Below are 16,694 nucleotides of genomic sequence, written 5' to 3'. Positions count from 1 at the left end.
ACTGCATTTACAGAAGGCAAGAAAGCTGGGAAGGACAAATGCACACTTAAGACATACAGACATTTTGTTAGAAAGCAATATGTGGGATCAGTATTTGTCGTCATCGTCAACGGCATTTAATGCACATTGTAATATCTTTTGATCAAATTCAATATCCAGATTAGGGTGAGGGGTTTTTCAGTTTGGTTCAGAATGCTTTCCCAAAGCTTGTCCAAAAGTAGACATGTCAGGAAATGTGGTAAAAACAAGTTTTGAAAGATGCTCAGTGCTAACCACACATCTTACACTCCTTTCTGAAAACAAAAGTGGCTGACATACACAACAAATGTTAGCAAATAAAAGTCAAGGCAAAAGAGTTTTTATGCCTACATAAAATCTATCCAGCCTCATTTTTCCAGAAAATATGTTAGCAAAGTACAAGGTATAGGATAAGGTGCAAAAAGTACCCTGAGAAGAATCATGTCAGCACATTTTGGGAAACGCTGAACTTGTTCCTGCATTACAGAATGTATCACGTTACTCCTCAAAAGGAAATGAAAACTTGTTATTGGTCCTAATAAAGGCAATTTCTCTTTCCCTCAGCAAATCTTCTATACATCTTTCAGGTAGAGATCTGTCAAGCACACAGCTCCCACCTCAGTTTTGGTCCCACCTAGCTCAGTCCTCTCTCCAGAGGCTCCCAGTTTTCTAATATTCCTAGACTGCTCTTGCACATCCAAAGTTTGGTTTTTTTTTTAATTTCACTGTACTTTCAAATATGGAAATACTTGCTGTCTTCTACCTCATGCACACAGATGCTTGCACACTAACCCAAACAGTTTGTAATGTTTTGAGTAATGCATCAAAAGAGCAATGGCACCTTAACGATATATTACATTAATACATCATCAAAGCTATGGCACTCTTATGATATATTAGTTTAATACATCATAGCAGTGCCATGTCTTGGACAATGTATTACTCCAAAACACAGCAACAGCCAGAAAGCTCTCAAAATAAGTTTTGTGTTTTTTGAACTTATTTACATCGTATGAGTTTGGGCTATTTTTTTTTAATTTCTCAGAAATAATGGTGCTCAGCAGGGACAGAAGACTGCAGCTGTCCACTCATGTCAATATTCCCAAGAAGCTGTTTCACAGTCTACCACCTAAGACATTCTTGTACACACACAAGAAAAAGATGCTTTGGTGAGCAAATTAGCAAAGCCAGCTTCCTGTGCTACAAGAATTCGTTTGGTACTTCACCTAAATATTGTGGCATTTACCCAGGCCCTTTGTTACAGTTACAGCACCCAGCATGACCAAGACCCTGTGTATACAATACAGTGTTTCAGGAAAAACCAATGTCCTCAGCATAGCTCCAGGAAGAAATGGTCAGATCACAGTATAGATGACTGCGATGGAGCACGCACAGCTGGAGCAGCCAAGGTATGTGCCTGCTTTCTGACCTGAGCCCTGTGCACGGTGCTGGGGCAGAAACACTGCCCATGGGGGACTGGAGCCAGTGCAGGCAGTAACACTTAGCACCTCTGTAAGACCAAGTCACCTTTGGTTTCCGTGATGGCAAAGGATTGCATTGCATTCTACTTTTTATACAGATGTATGGCCTTCCCTACATATTTCCTTGCATTAGTGCCAAAAACATGCCGAGTGCAGCCTGACCAATACGTCTGTGTGCCTACAAAGTAAATCAGGTTATGTACGCACACACCATTCGAGAAGGGATACAGTGCACAAGCTCAAAGACAGAAAGCAGAACACCTCCTGGAAACTAAGAGAAAAGAACGCACAGGACTTAAAGCAAACGTTCCTGCAGCAAAATAAAGATGAAAAGGAGAAAACAAAATTATCATCTCAAAACAGGGATCACAAGGAGAAAAAAAAAGAACACGAAGAAAAACCCTCACACAAAACTAAGGTGAAAGAAACGGGATTTTCGGCCTTGCCGGCTGTGTGGGAAGGCGCAAACCAAAATCTCTGAGAACCGCCCGGCTGCTCGTCGGGGCCTAACAAAGAGGTGAAAGTTTAAAAGGTTAATCCAAAATTACCTTTATGGCCACAATGTAAATCTTTCCTCCTATTATTTATTCGTAACTTACTCTTTAATTTCACTTAAAGCACTTCAAACAATTACGCAGGTGCTCCAATTCTTGCCGAGAACAATAGCGGCGCTGCAGGCGCCCGCCCAGCTGCGCTCCCTCCCGGCCCGGCCCCGCCCTGGCGGCCTCACAGAAGCTGCAGCCGAGCCGAGCCCTCCACAGTCGCACTTACCTGCTTCCTGAGGGCTCGGCTCCTCCCAGGCAGCAGGTACAAAAAGATGCAACTTTACAGCGTTTTGCTGAAGCTCCCGAGTGTTCTCAGGCGCCTTCCCGCTGGCGGTGCTGCGTGGTGCAGCTCGGGCCCCCCGGCCCCGCCGGCAATGAGGGCACGTGCCGGCACCTCAGCAGCCCCATGGCCGCCTGCATAACCTTGCACGAGACGCTGTTTTCCCTCCGTGAGGCATCACCTCTGTGTCTGAAGTAAAACTGCTTTGTTTATCGCCCAGGATAAGGTGCATCATTACCGAGCCACAGTTAAGCCGCTCTCTATTAAATTACACTTGTTCACATTCCTGTAATTTGCGGGCAAATGCAAGTCTGGATTTGATTTTTATCTTCCTTCGTTTCAATACACTGATATTCTTCCATCCCTTTGGTACGCAACGTGGTACATTTTCCCACAGCTCCGAGTCCTACAGAAGCACAGCACACAGGCAGTGGTGGCGTTACTGCAGGACAAACTGCACAGACACGGCTCAAAATCAGAAGTCTTGACGGGGATGGAAAAAAGTAGCATTTAAATAATATTAAAACGCAGCCAAAAAAAATAGAAAAAAGTGCCAGAGCGGTATGGGGGAATGCACAGAGCAGCTTTGGGAGTGCAGAATAGGAATGGAAAATAATCTATCCCCAGCTCCTACCCTGTCCAGCAGCTTAGCCCTCAGTAAGCAACGTGCACCGCAGGGCGCGGCCACCCCAGGGCCTGCGCTTCCACCAGCAGCCAAAGAGCAGAGCTGGGGGGAAGGCAGAGGGCAGAGGCCGGGCCCTGTGCTGCACACCCAGCAGTGAGATGGCAACAGGAGCCCCTCCTGCTTCTCCCCTTCCTGACTCCCAGCTCAGAGGATGCTTTCTGCTTGATGAGCCACCTTGACTTGCTGACACAGCAGAAGTATCGCCCTCTCCACAGTGATGATTTTTGAAAGCCACTAACCAGCCCCAGCTCCTAATCCTAAAACCTCTATCAGAATGGATGCAAATAGAAACATCAACAAGACATGTGAAGGAAATCACAGAATAGATCGTATGTCTGAAATACTAATAAATATAGTTCTTAAGTAGCAATAGACTTTGGGCAGAGATCTAGAGCCTGAAACACATTTTGGATAAATTAAAATTACACGACAATTTACTGTAATTCTAAGATGCTAGTTATAAAATATCAGCACCTAAGCCACTGCTGGGCTGTCTTTCTGAAATCCAGGTACTGAGACGGGAGTTGAGGGAGAAAATGGAAATTACCATTTCACTTGAACTATAATTGACAAAAAAGGAACACACACAAAGCTGTACAATACACAGAATCCCCAACTTTGATAGGTGAGGAGAAAAATGCAATTAAGTTTTTAGCCTATAAACCTAAACACTAACCCAAACACCCTCCCTCCGAGTACAGCCACATTGAGCTCTGGAGTTCAGTACAGAGAGCAAAACCAAACAGTGCACTTTTCAGCACTGGGAGGAGTGCACTAAGCACAGGAGGAAAGAAACCTTCTGTTTCTGAAAAGGAAAATGAGGACAGACAGGCACAGACACCTCAAGCATCTTATTTCTGTCAGGTCCCCAGGACTTGCACCCATGCACCACTGCTGGAAGGTGGAGTTGTACAGCACCCAAAGCCACGAAAAGGCTTTGCTACTGCTCAGATCAACCTTCAGCTGCCTGTGGCCACAGGCAGGACAGCAGCGGTGTGCAGCACTGAGGCTTCCCCAGGGACCAACACAGAACAGGGGGTGGAGGAGAACCCTTAAGCCCTTGGAAGATATGCTGGGGCTTTCTGCAGAGATATTTTCTGCACTGTAACTTATGTACCACTCTACCGTTTGCCTGGCCAGTCTCTGAAAGCTGTCTAACCCTTTGCTGTAACAAGCACAGGGAACCTGTTAGAGAGCTGTGTTGTGGACTTGTTTCACCATGCTTAAATGCCATAGCATTGCTTGAGCCTCACCTGATGTAAACACATTCATTAAGTGTTAGTAAATATTCAGGGGAAAATGGGCAAGAAATGAAGCAGCCTACTCACATGTAAATCTGAGGTTTCCTCTTCTGGGGGTGATTCAAGCATTTTCCTGAGATCCTTTCTGGAGAGGCAGAGGGACTAAAACAGTCATTATGTGCAGGTCATCTGTAAAAATTAGACACACAAGGGAAAAACAGAACATATAAACAAGGAGAGGCGTGCAGTATTAGAAATCATATCTGAAATTCAAGGTTCAAAAATGATTAGACAAAAAATTTAAATCCTCCATGTAATTCAACTTGTATTTAAATTCCTCTGGTATCAGCTCTCCCCACCAAGTCTTGTTCAGATCACTACAGGAATTTATTGCAAATTTTGCAGAGCTTTTGACCTGTATCATCTTATTAAACTTTTATGAAAAATCAATGCAGTTCAATCATGTTATGAGCTGTTCCTCACACACGTGTCAGTGGCAAATGGAGAAGTCTATTTCTCCCATTGTCTAGAGTGAAGACATTAAATTGGATACAAGTCTCTGACCATACATCCACTGTGCTGATGAGCTTGGAATAAACATTTAAGAAAATAAAATAAACGCAACTTTGGTGAAAAGGATGAGGTGGACAACCAATGGTTTTTGAAGACGGGAGGATTACAACTTACATACGTGTAAAATTAAATAATTTTATCAAATAAATGTTTAAAATAGACATCCTAAGGATCTATGTTTTGATTCAAGGAGAAATGGGCAACTTCGTCACACAATCACACGACCAGCATCACACCAGGAGGAAAAGAAAACATACTTTCCCATTTCCTTTTTTTTTTTTATTAAGTCCACTTTTAACAGCACAAGCAGGACTTCAGGGAATACTTGGGCAATAAGCAGTTGTTGGTGCCCCTGTCTGGGACTCTGCACAGTAAAGCAAAGTCTTCCTCTAGCACACACTGTGGCTCTGCTTGGGAGCAGCAGTGCAGGATAGTTCAGACAACTCAGGGTAGGGTAGGAGGGTAAGATGGACCTCACCTACTGAGGGGACTGATGAGCACATCCAGACAGCCCAACATCATCAGCTGTGCCTGCCTGGTGAGTCCCATCAGTGCCGAAACTGTGCTTCAAGAACAGATAAATAAACCAACTGCCTTTCTGAATAAACTATCACACCTTGAGTATGGAGTCAGGGCTAATGGGCCACTGTTTGCCAGCTTACTGCTTTTTTACCCATTTTCTGGGCGCAGAGACATTGCTAGTATTGTAACACTGTCTTTTAATGGCAGAACTGAAACTACCAGAAGTCACATTCTGTAGAAACACTCCTGGGTAAGCCTCAATAAGCTCCCATATTTTGAAGAAGCACTGCAGAACCTATTAAGCTTCAACAGAGAGGATAGTGTCTCTTGTTTGTTCTATTTCTTTATTTTCCTTACCTATTGTTTTGTTTTTAATTTCCGCGAGTAAGCTGTATTGGTATCCTGCTGGCTTCCTGCTAGCCACAGGAGAAGGAAGGGGAATTTTTGCAATAATTTAAAAATACACTGAAAGTATGGAAAGGTTAAGAATTTAGATATAAAATGAAACTAAACAAAGGCAAAGCAAACTGACAAAATTAGCCCCTCGCTAATCACCAAAACAATGCAAATTCTACAAAAAGTCTAGAAAAACTGGGTCTGGAGTAAAAAATATGCCCATGTCATTTTATTTTTTTAATAAGGCAAAATCTGTCATTTTTGATGGCAAAAGCAAGCCATCCCAAGGTGCAGAACAGTGAGACTACTACTGAAGCTGTTCGAGGGGGTTCAGAGGACCATGAAGATGCTCAGAGGGCTGGAGCATTTCTCCTATGAAGAAAGGTTGAAGGAGCTGGGCTTCTTTAGCCTGGAAAGGGGAAGGCCCTGGGGAGACATCATTGCAGTCTTCCAGTACTTGAAGGGAGCTTACAAGCAAGAGGGAAATTGACTTTTTTTTTTTACACAGGCTGATAGTGATAGAACAAAGGGGAATGGTTTTAAACTGAAAGAAGGGAGACTTAGATTAGACACTAGGAGGAAGGTTTTTTTTGACTCAGAGGCTGGTAAGGTATTGGAAGAGGTTGCCCAGAGAATCTGTGGATGCCCCACCTCTGGAGGTGAGTTGAATGGGATCCTGGGTACCCTGATCTAGAGCATGGCAACCCTGCCTGTGGCAGAGGGGTTGGAACTAGATAATCTTTAAGGTCCCTTCCAACCCAAGCTATTCTATCATTCTGTGATGCTGATTCTAATCATATTTCTCAACTATAGGCACAATGAAAAGGGAAAAGTAATCTTTTGAAATTAATGGCAACCTTTTTTTTTTTTTTTTAACATCTGGCCAAATCCACAAGCTTCCTGCTTTTATGCCAGCCAGCTTTTTTTCCAGGAGAAGGCAGCTGATCTGTTTCTTGTATGCCAACTGTGCTTTGCTGCAAATAAAATCGTAAGAGGAAAACAAATCACATTTTGAAATTTTTAAAGTTACAAATATTTCACACCAATTATTTCACCACCCCCTAAATAAAGGAAGGCAGTAGGCTCAGATTTGTATTACTTACATTAAAAAAAACATCTGGAAAGTCTATTTACATGCATTCTTCACTAATTACAGCCTGAGACATTTCATGCTGCAAGCACATCTTGGCAGAGATATGTAGGTGTACCCAACTAGTGTGAACCAGGGTCGGTAGGCCAGCTATGACTAGCAACAAGCCTGAACCTAGGGTGCTTTACACAAAGCAATGCTTTTTGCTATATTCATCTGCAGTCTTGTACTTTCTTGCTTAGAACCTCAGTGTTTTAAAACTCTAAGACTTGAAGAATTCTAAGAAACTGAAGACACACTGGAATATAATGCAAAAAGGAACTGGTACCAGAGCTTTAACAAATGTTGAGTTCATTTTGTTGCTGCATCCTCTAAAGGGAATGCTGTTCTGCTGTCTTTAGCCTTGATTACTGTGGGGAAAAGCCCTAAATGGGATATTCTTTTGGCCTGATAGACAAAACATGTGTGTTGATGCTTCTCACAATGAGAAAACAGTCATCAAGGGAATTGTTGCTTAGCCATTCTGAAGTTAAGTTGGGTACTGCAAAGTTTTTTCATGATGTGTTTACTGAAAAGACAATTGAGAAAAAAAAAGTTTTAAATACTTTTTTTTTTGCCATTTACATCAAGTACTTCTATAATGTAAGAAGCAAACAATAAATGATGATAAAAATAGAAAATTACAGTCAAACAATACTCACTTTACTCAAGATACAAATACTCTCATCAGCTATTATTTCGCAAGCTTTATCAAGAGAACAGGGAATGTCTGGAAGGAGGCTGTAGCCACCCTTTCGACTTTAAATAACATAGGAAATAAATTTGATTGCATTTAGTCATTAGTTTAACATCTATTAAAACCAAATTTCCAAACGCCCGCTCAGCACATATAATCATCCCTCAGGAGAAAAAGAATTCATTCAGTTGTGTATATGAATGATATTTTCTGTAATGTCTTTTCCAAAGCTGACTAGTGGCCTGGGGTGGTTTGTTTGCAGGTAGTTTTTTATTTTTGGCAGGGGAAGGGAAGGAGTTGAAAAGTGGACAAAAGTTCAGAACATCGGTGTCAGGTGTGAAACTTGGCTGTGGAAGTTTGAGGGATGAGTGTCTAAGCCCACCTGGGGGCTGTGCCTGAAATCACCAGGGCTTAAGTCTCAAACAGTCTTCAGCTGTAAGTAGCATGGGCACTGCTGCATAACATTGTCTGTAAAATGCAAACAATGAGATTTTTTCTAACTCACAGTTGAAGTACTAAATTAAAACCCATTAATCCTTGGCAAGCATGTAGGTACTATAGCAATATAAAACACATCCATAAGCAAAGATCGCTCTACTGAGTTTAATGGTATTATTCCCAAACTATGAATGAGTGAACAAATGAAGAACTTCTGTTTTCATTAGGAGTGCTTAGATATTTTTGCTCAAGTCTCTGTAAGTACCTCACAAGATATATTCTTTGACAGTCAATGACAAGAGGGTCATTAACTTTAAAGCCAGGCCAATTGACCCCTGAAATAACGCTGAATCCTGAGTATGATGAAAATATTACTTCTAATTCTGTTCGATTTGCAGAAAAGCTTCAGAACAATCTCTCTTTTTCTTCCCAATTACGCAGGTTCAACGTACTCTGACTTTTTATTACAAATTGGCTCTGCTCATACCATATATCGGTTATTTTAAGGGATAATCTACTGTTAGACTAATAAAATTTCTCCCCATTTCAGTTTGGTGCTGTTATAAATCAGTGCAGCTTCTAATAAAGATCTGACTTCAAATTACAGTAAAGCAACAAAAAGGTGGATGTGCAGAGGAATATGTAGTTCCTTGTCAGTAATTTCATCAAGTAACAGTAATGCTTTTTGAAATTAAGACTCAATTAGCCATCTTCTTTCACAGTCACTACTCACCTTTAGCTTTTAAGCCAGGCATGCGGGTAATCGGCAGAAACTTCTCGCTACCTGTAAGAAAGCCAAATAAATTGTAAAAAGCTTCAGTTTTTAAAGAAAAGAATAGAACTCCAAAACAGGGCTCTGATCGGATTAGCCTGGCTATAATCTGAATTATTTCTCACTGTATTCTGATTTATGGGGGAAGGACAAAGCACAGCGAATTTTGTGAGGTATGTTTTGTTTTCAATTCACCTGGACAAGGGGGAAAAAAAAAAAGAAGGAAAAAAGGATGAATTAGAAACTATATTGCTGAATAACTAAAACAATCTCTGTTCATAGAGGAATTTCATGAATGTACTAACCAAACCTTTCTGCTACGAATATTAGCCTTGTGACAGATAGAAAAACAAACTTTTAATATTCAAAAGGTTATTTTTAAATTACTAGACCAGGTTTTAATTACTGATAACCTCAGGTCAGATATACAATAGGGCAGGCCTCTGTGAAGCAGTAAACTTGGCATCACTTCTCTACATTCAGAGTCTGATCAGATTTTGTTTTGCAGCAGTCACTTAATTAGTAGTATCAGTAACTCTTACTACCTTAACATTATCTTCCTTTAGCTAATGATATCATTTTACATGTGTTAAGTAAAACAGGAATTAACAAAATTCCAATGGCTTACTTAAATGATAAATAACAAGCCGTTTTAAGGAAGAAATCTCCTAGGGAGTGCGGAAAAACCTGCAGCTGAAGGCAAGCGTGTCAGGATGTGTAACTCTGCACAGGCATAAACAGGAAACGGAGCAGCTTGCATTTGGATTGACAATCTGGCTCCAAATGTCTCATCAGCGGCAGGCACAATGCTTGAACCCTGTTAAACCTGAGAACTCTGGGTCTGTAGTAGTTCTCTGTGCTGACACCTCTCAGGGCTCCCTCATATAAGTAAAATCTTCTCTCCTTTGCCATTCTTCACTATCAAGAAAGGTTTTGCTTAGTGAAACGCTTAAAATTAACAACATCACTTCTATTCCAAAACATTTTCTCGTACATCCACTTCCTATGGATAGGGTAGTAAAACCCTTGGACCAGAAACATCAAAGATTAATCATTTTTAAACTGTGAATTATATTAATCTATGTTATTGTCATGTTCCAACATAACAGATGAACTTCCTTTATCTTCTAAAAAAAATTCCCTAAGATTTAACAGAGCCAATAGCATTTAACTACTTCTTCATAGTTTTCTGATGCACTGACCCCATAGTAATTAAATATTTTGCAAACATGTTGTGTGAAGGCTTAACGAGGTGTTTCTAGAGTACATGCCCTGCAAGCTAAGTTCCCCATAAAGCAAAGAGACCAAAGCAGTCTGTGTACTTTCTAGGTTCAAAGATTAATGGGATGTGAAAGGAGAGAAATAGTATGGACAGTAAGGTGGATCATAGGCCCTTTGTGACAGATGTATCAGACCCTCTCCATTACAATCCCCAAAAAAGATTCTTCTGGGAGCCACTTGATCTCTGAAAACGTTGTGGGCATTGTGGAGCCGAAAGGAAACAACCAGCAGTAACTTTCTTCCTAAGGATGTTTGCCAAGCCAAGGATGTGGTCCTTGTACAACAGATACAACGCTGAGGGTATTTAGCCATTTAAAAACAACAATAAAACAGCAAGAGCACAACAATCCTAGGTTTGTTTTTTTTTTTTTTCCCCCTCTGCATCACTGTAGGGGAAAAAAAGCCCACAAATAAGGTTTTCAAATCAAGAGCCTACAGTCAAATATTTCACTAAAGCAAAAAATCAAATGGAAAACTTGACAAAGTTATTCATACCAGTGCCAGCTTATTCAGATACTTCAATCTGAACCTGGAAAACTCGCATGCAAAGTTTCTGGAAACAGGAATTGGTCGTGCATTCAGCAGCATGATTGTCTAGAACGCACCAGGGAGAAATACTCTACTTGCATTTGTATCACCACCTTCACATCTAATAGCAAACCCAGATATTAACATTTCTGTTTTATATTCTGCTCACATTGTTGTCAAAACAGAAAAAGGCTCTGTAAAATACTACATTTTTATCTGCACGACACCCCTGTTTTGTACATTTTTGAGAACACCAAGATGGAGGCACTTCAACTGCTCATTCATCCCTTTATAAAGAGGCGATTAAAATCACACTTACAAAGTAACGAATCACTTCACAGTTCTCAATACTAAGATAGGAGAATCTCAATATCCAAACTGTTGTAATCAACACTGCAATTAACAGGCTTAGAAACTAACAGAACTACTGTTTGTAAACAAGCAAAAAAGATTTTTCAGCATAAACTGATCTACTTAAGTTATAAAATTACAACTTTAAAAAATATCAATAGTTTATTAAGGAAAGCTCTTGAATTCAGAATGGTTATTTCCCTCAGCATTTTGTTAATGCACTAATTTTGAAAATTAACAGTACTTAAAAATCTTCTGTATGGTATAAACAGTTTACAAAGAATATCCTTAACACACTCAGCATAAACCCTTTTGACAGCAGTGCTGCTTAGATGCTGCACAGCTCTATTTACTCAAACCCTGTGAAATGTGACAGGATTTCTCTCTCAGAAGATACAGGCATGGTTCTGTTCGTTTTGTGAAAGTTCTTGTGAAACGAGAAGCTGAATGACATAAGCTGGGGTAAATACAAACGGTCATAAGAAATAATAGTGAAATCCCCAAATTACATTCTTGACCTTAAAAAATGTTTTTCAAACACCATTTTTTAAAATTTTATATTTTATTATTTGTAGCATGGTGACTGCTATGTGTACGGGGCTCAGGAGAAAAGTCCTCACCTGAAGAAGCTGAGGGTCCAATTCTATCTTTTCTAAGACCTGGAAAATTTGATGCTTGTAGGGAGGAAGGAGAGCTGGTTAGGCTTCATTTTAAAAGAAATGGAATAAGTAGTTCATTTGTATTTTGTAAGCAAGTATTCTGCAGACGCATAATAGCTCTGAAGTGATCTTTCACTCATTTGAAGAAAACCATCATCTCTCTCAACTGGTTAAATCATCTCCATTTATTATTGTTTCTGAAGCGCTTTAAGCACCTTTGATCATTCTTGCAAGAGCAGCACACAATTAACCAGAAACTATGCTTGCAAAATACAGTAGCATTTTGGAAAGTTTTCCTCATTCACAGTCTTGCCAGAAATTTCACATCAGCTTCGTGAAAAACAACACAGTGAGGGAAGCCTGTGCCCCACTGGTTAATTTATTTCAGCGGACCCGGGCTTTCAGTAACGCAGATACCAGGAACAAGGGTCGGGGGAAGGAGATGGAAAACACCCGTTGGTCATTACACACCTCTCCCACAAACGGGACAGCGGCAGACATCTTACAGCGTGTCAGGGAGGAAGGGCTGCCGCGTGCCCCCAGCAGCTGGGCACACACAGCACACAGCGGTGGCGCACAGCTGCAGCACGCAGGGATGGGTGCCCGACAGGAGCCGGCGCCGCGCTGTGTGCGTTGGCTGGGGGAGGTGCTGGAAGAAGACTACGCTGGGGAAAAGCAAGGGGAAATCAGATGGGACAATCAATTACAATATTTGAAAGCATCCGATTAGCATACAATCACCAGTTTCCTATCTAAAAAACAAAAAGGTTCAGCAGCGTGTATTTGAGGCATATTCAGAATGTTATTTTAACACATAAGCAACAATAGTTTAGAAATCCCTGATATGAGCTGAGGATAGAGGTAAGCACCCCAGTAGTGACACAATATAAACTTCAGCACATGAAATACTGGAAGTTGATGTAAACAGCTGTTAATAGCAGCGAACATTTGCTCTCTTTGTTTAGACCATCTGGATGTTCCATTGTGTTCGGTTCTACACCGACTGCCATCGGGTGACAGTTGATATATGTTAAGTACAAGCAAAGTGCCTCAGCCCACTCCAGGGACCCCGAGGAGAACTTCTCAGTGTTTTGTGGACTACGCTGTCGGATCGCAGCACGGTTGCCTGCATCCTTAATGGCTCGGGGCCAAAGTCCTCCAGCTTTTTTTATCAAAGGAGAGTTTTGCTTTTACTGTTTGAAAGGTTAGGAAAACTATGCCAAAGTTCTTCCAGGCAGCTCGCAGGGCATCAGCTGACAGGAACGATTTTCAATATGGAGCAAAGAATAAAGAGAACGACTAATCCTGAGAGATTCCAGGTCTCACTCATTTTACATGCAATGTGGCTAACAGCCTTTTAAGTGCAACAAAAGAAAAAGTTAGGAATAAACACGATGATGTAATTGTTCTGGAAAAAAGTTAGGAAATCGACAGCTAGGAGCAGACACGTTTTTCCCTGCCTGTCAAGCACGGAACGCAGGAACGACAGCAATCTGAATGCTTATTATTTGCATGCATTCACACAGGAGAAAAACATTTTTAGGGTACAAAACGGAAATAGTTTAGCTCAGCCTTTCTTAGGATACTGACCACTTACAGCAAATCTTTTTTTCTACCAGCAGCATAATTATTCAATAAATAATGATACATCTGGAATGCCGGTGAAAATCTTAACTGTACTCATTTTCATGAAATCTCATATTAAAAGGAACAAAAGTACTGAAAAGCACAGAAAAATACACCCCGGTGCTTACAGCACACGACATTCTCTTCGTTCTCTTTGTCATACCTGTTAGATTACTAGTTCTTTTCCATTTTTGGCTTTTTCCTGCAAATTTTAACTCTTTTAAGTTTGATTCTTATAAGGCACTGCAGGGAACTATTTATCCATCCAAACCGCAGCACGTAAGCAACAGCAGCCCAAGGTTTCTCACAGTACACCACCGGCCTGACAGGGGCTGGGAGTGCATATTAGTTTCCATTTCACTTCACTTAACAACCTCTCACGAAGGCTATTCCAAGCAGTACCAGGTGATAGCAGCTGTTTCAGAGGTGCCCACACCAAACCATCCTTTGAGAATCAATCTTGTTCCATACACTTTGGAACAACCCAGCAACCATTATGCAGGTGGCAATTTTGGTCGCTTCTCTCTCTTTTATTTTTTCAGTCTGAACTGAAATTGGAATATCTTCTTCTAAGATGGCAGAGTGCCTCCAAGTCACCTGCAGAATAATACCTGGCAATCTAAGAGCATATGAATAAATGTCATCTTTTTCAAAAATACTGAGAAGTAACATACTCTGGTGAAGCCAGGAAATAGAATTCACTATGTGAATTAAAGAGTGCCTCACATATCTCAAAAATAGCCACAACTTGCGGAATCAGATAGAAAAAATAAGCGATCAACCATTCAAGCTTAAGAAAAAAAAAGTCAAATTACAACATTTGAACACTGACTACTACTCTGGTAAAGGAATTGCTTCTGAGGTTAAAGTAAACGTCCAGCTGGATAGGAAGGTCTATATTTAGGGCCAAATCCCATTTCTATTACTCAACAAAAATCAGAAGGACAGATGAAGTCAGTCAGCTGGATTTCTGTTGGAGGACAAAAATATATCCACAATTCCAACACGTAGTTAACTTCTAAACCTTCTTGTCTATCTTTGTCATGTCTGAGCTCTCACAGTTCTGTAGTCACAGCATTTAAACCAGGATTGTCTATTTTCAACATTACTTCCCTTAGAGTGGATTTGGAAAGCGTAACAGTCAATTAAACATTTAGAAATGTAGATTAGATCTGCAATTTAAATTTACATTCATGCTAGGATTTCAAATAGTTTTAGAAACATTGAGTACATACTGTAATGCTGCCAAACTGCAAGTACTACACATTACGTTTTATCTCATTTCCAGAAAGACAAACAGGCACACAAAAGGCAACTTAGTCAAAGGGCAGCACATGGCTTCCAGCTCTGGCTCAGTAGAGAACATCTATACCAAATGCTGCTGATGCTTAGGCACTACCTTTTCCAAATATTATTTGAAGTATTAAGAAAAAAAGAATCCTTGTTTTCAGTTTAAAACCACCAAGTGCCTACCTGCCCGTTCAGTTGGGCGAGATGGGTTCCAAGCGTACCACACGGGCTCTCAGTTAACTGTTGACTAAGATTCACCTGTGACATGAAAGGAAACCGAAGCTGCTTATTCACAGGCCAAGCAGCTTGTGATCAGATGTTTTGCACATTTCTCTCTGCTATTCCAAACATACATGTCATCACATTACATCCCTATTTTTCCTAGTTGCTTTAATTCCCTTTCTTTCTTTATATCACCAAGTCAAAAGAGCTGCCTGCCATAGCAGGCATTCTCCATCCTGCCCCTGTAGCATACAACACAGGTACAATAAATGCAATACAATTATCTTAGCCTAATAATAAGGTTTGAAAAAATTATCAACTGATTAATATTGCATCAGACAAAAATCTACTGTGAATTAATAAATCATGAAATAATTTGCTCTTTCAAAACCAATATAATCAATAGTTCTCAAGCTATTTTATATCATCATGCAGTTAAGAAAAAGAATGCAGATATTATTACAATGCCTTATTTGGGAAAATCTCTAAAGTTTCTGCCTTACTTTTAAAAGACCACAGTGGATATCATCGGTTTATGAACATTTGTACACAAACCAGCCGAGTATTTAATTTTTTACGCTTGTGTAGCAATGTAATATTTCAAAAGAAATTGAATTTAATCGGTTGGAGTAGAAGTTATTCAATAGCTGACAAATGGATGCACTGTAAAATGTAATGTCACCTAGTTAAAAAAGAAAAGAGAGAGAAGATGCTAATTCTGCTGATGAAGATATTGTTTTTCCCCTCTTGTGCCCTATTCATTATGCAAGGCTGCAGAATATGAAGTGCGGTGTGTGATCCGGGCGATCTAATGATCTCCCACACCTGCTCATCTGGTACAATTTTAATTAACACTCCAAGGAGGTTTGTCAAGAGTAATCAAAAACATTGTCGCTTATAAAGCTGTGGCAAGAAATCAATAGTTTTCATCAGAAAAGGTAAGGTCTGGCATAACTGAACCATTTAATTGCTTCATTCCAATAAACAAAAACTGCACATTTTAATGACTTGATTTTGGAGATCAATATCTAAGCACATATTGCATTAAACAGCAACATGTGGTGGGATATTCACAGTCATTTCAATTCAGAATGAAGCATTCCTCTTTTTTTATTTCATCTCGAATGGCAATAGGTTGCTGAGCCTATGCGGTGCTATGATTTATATCAAATGAGTGACCTCTAGGGCTGTAAGACTAGAACGGGTGACTAGTTCTCAATGGTAAGCTACTGGCACTTGACAAAGTGCCTGAAGCAGAATGAATTTACTTCTCTTTTCCTCAATCATCAACAGGCTCTGCCCTGACCCCCATACTGACTCCTATAACAAGATCTCCTGTCTCTGACTGAAAAATTTACTGTCATGTCTACTTTTCATTGAGCTCAAGTGAGTACTTCTGTCACCTTCAGTGAACTGAGTCTGTAAAAGATTTAACTAAACACCAGTCACAGTTTAAAAACTAAACAAGAGCAACTCATACAAAAAATACCGCTTTAAAGTGCTTCTATTTCTTTAAAACTCAGGAACTCTACTTTTCTATCGTGTCTTTGCCTCTCTAAGTGTTTGTCATTAAACTGCTAAAAGCTTCTGCTCTGGTAAGAAACGAGCAAAGGAGTCCCTGTCTGATGCAGGTACCATAAGCCCAGTAAAATCTACCCATTCAGCTCCAACTGCAGGCAGAGTTCAAATGCTTATGAAGTACGAAAGCTCCAAGAATGTGAAATTTTACATAAGAAGAGAGATCAGCTATAAATCACACAGCCATCTGAATTCACGCTTAGATTTTGACACAATGTAGAGCACCCCGTGCTCAAGATATATCTGCATACAGTAGGGACATTAACAAAATATTATTTTGCACTATTCAAGGGATTTAAATTTTTAAAGCAATACTTGTAAATCATTCTTTCTACACTCTTTCAATAACATCAGTTATGACAGAACATGTGATAGCTAGCCA

At 40.2% G+C, this 16,694-nt stretch overlaps 1 protein-coding gene across 1 annotated transcript in view; it reads right to left on the bottom strand.

Moving 5' to 3' along the window:
* Positions 1–16,694, bottom strand: part of KIF14 (kinesin family member 14) — a 195,749-nt gene that overhangs the window by 71,937 nt on the left and 107,118 nt on the right. Inside the window, exons 47-49 of the mRNA XM_046944591.1 lie at positions 14,696–14,770; positions 8,739–8,789; positions 4,338–4,439 (exon numbers count right to left, since the gene is read on the bottom strand). The gene's annotated coding sequence lies outside the window, so the exon portion shown is untranslated. The remainder of the gene's footprint in view (positions 1–4,337; positions 4,440–8,738; positions 8,790–14,695; positions 14,771–16,694) is intronic.

This window comes from Gallus gallus, chromosome 8, assembly GCF_016699485.2.
Source record: "Gallus gallus isolate bGalGal1 chromosome 8, bGalGal1.mat.broiler.GRCg7b, whole genome shotgun sequence".
NCBI lineage: Eukaryota > Metazoa > Chordata > Aves > Galliformes > Phasianidae > Gallus > Gallus gallus.
This window is presented reverse-complemented; position numbering and strand designations above follow the sequence as displayed.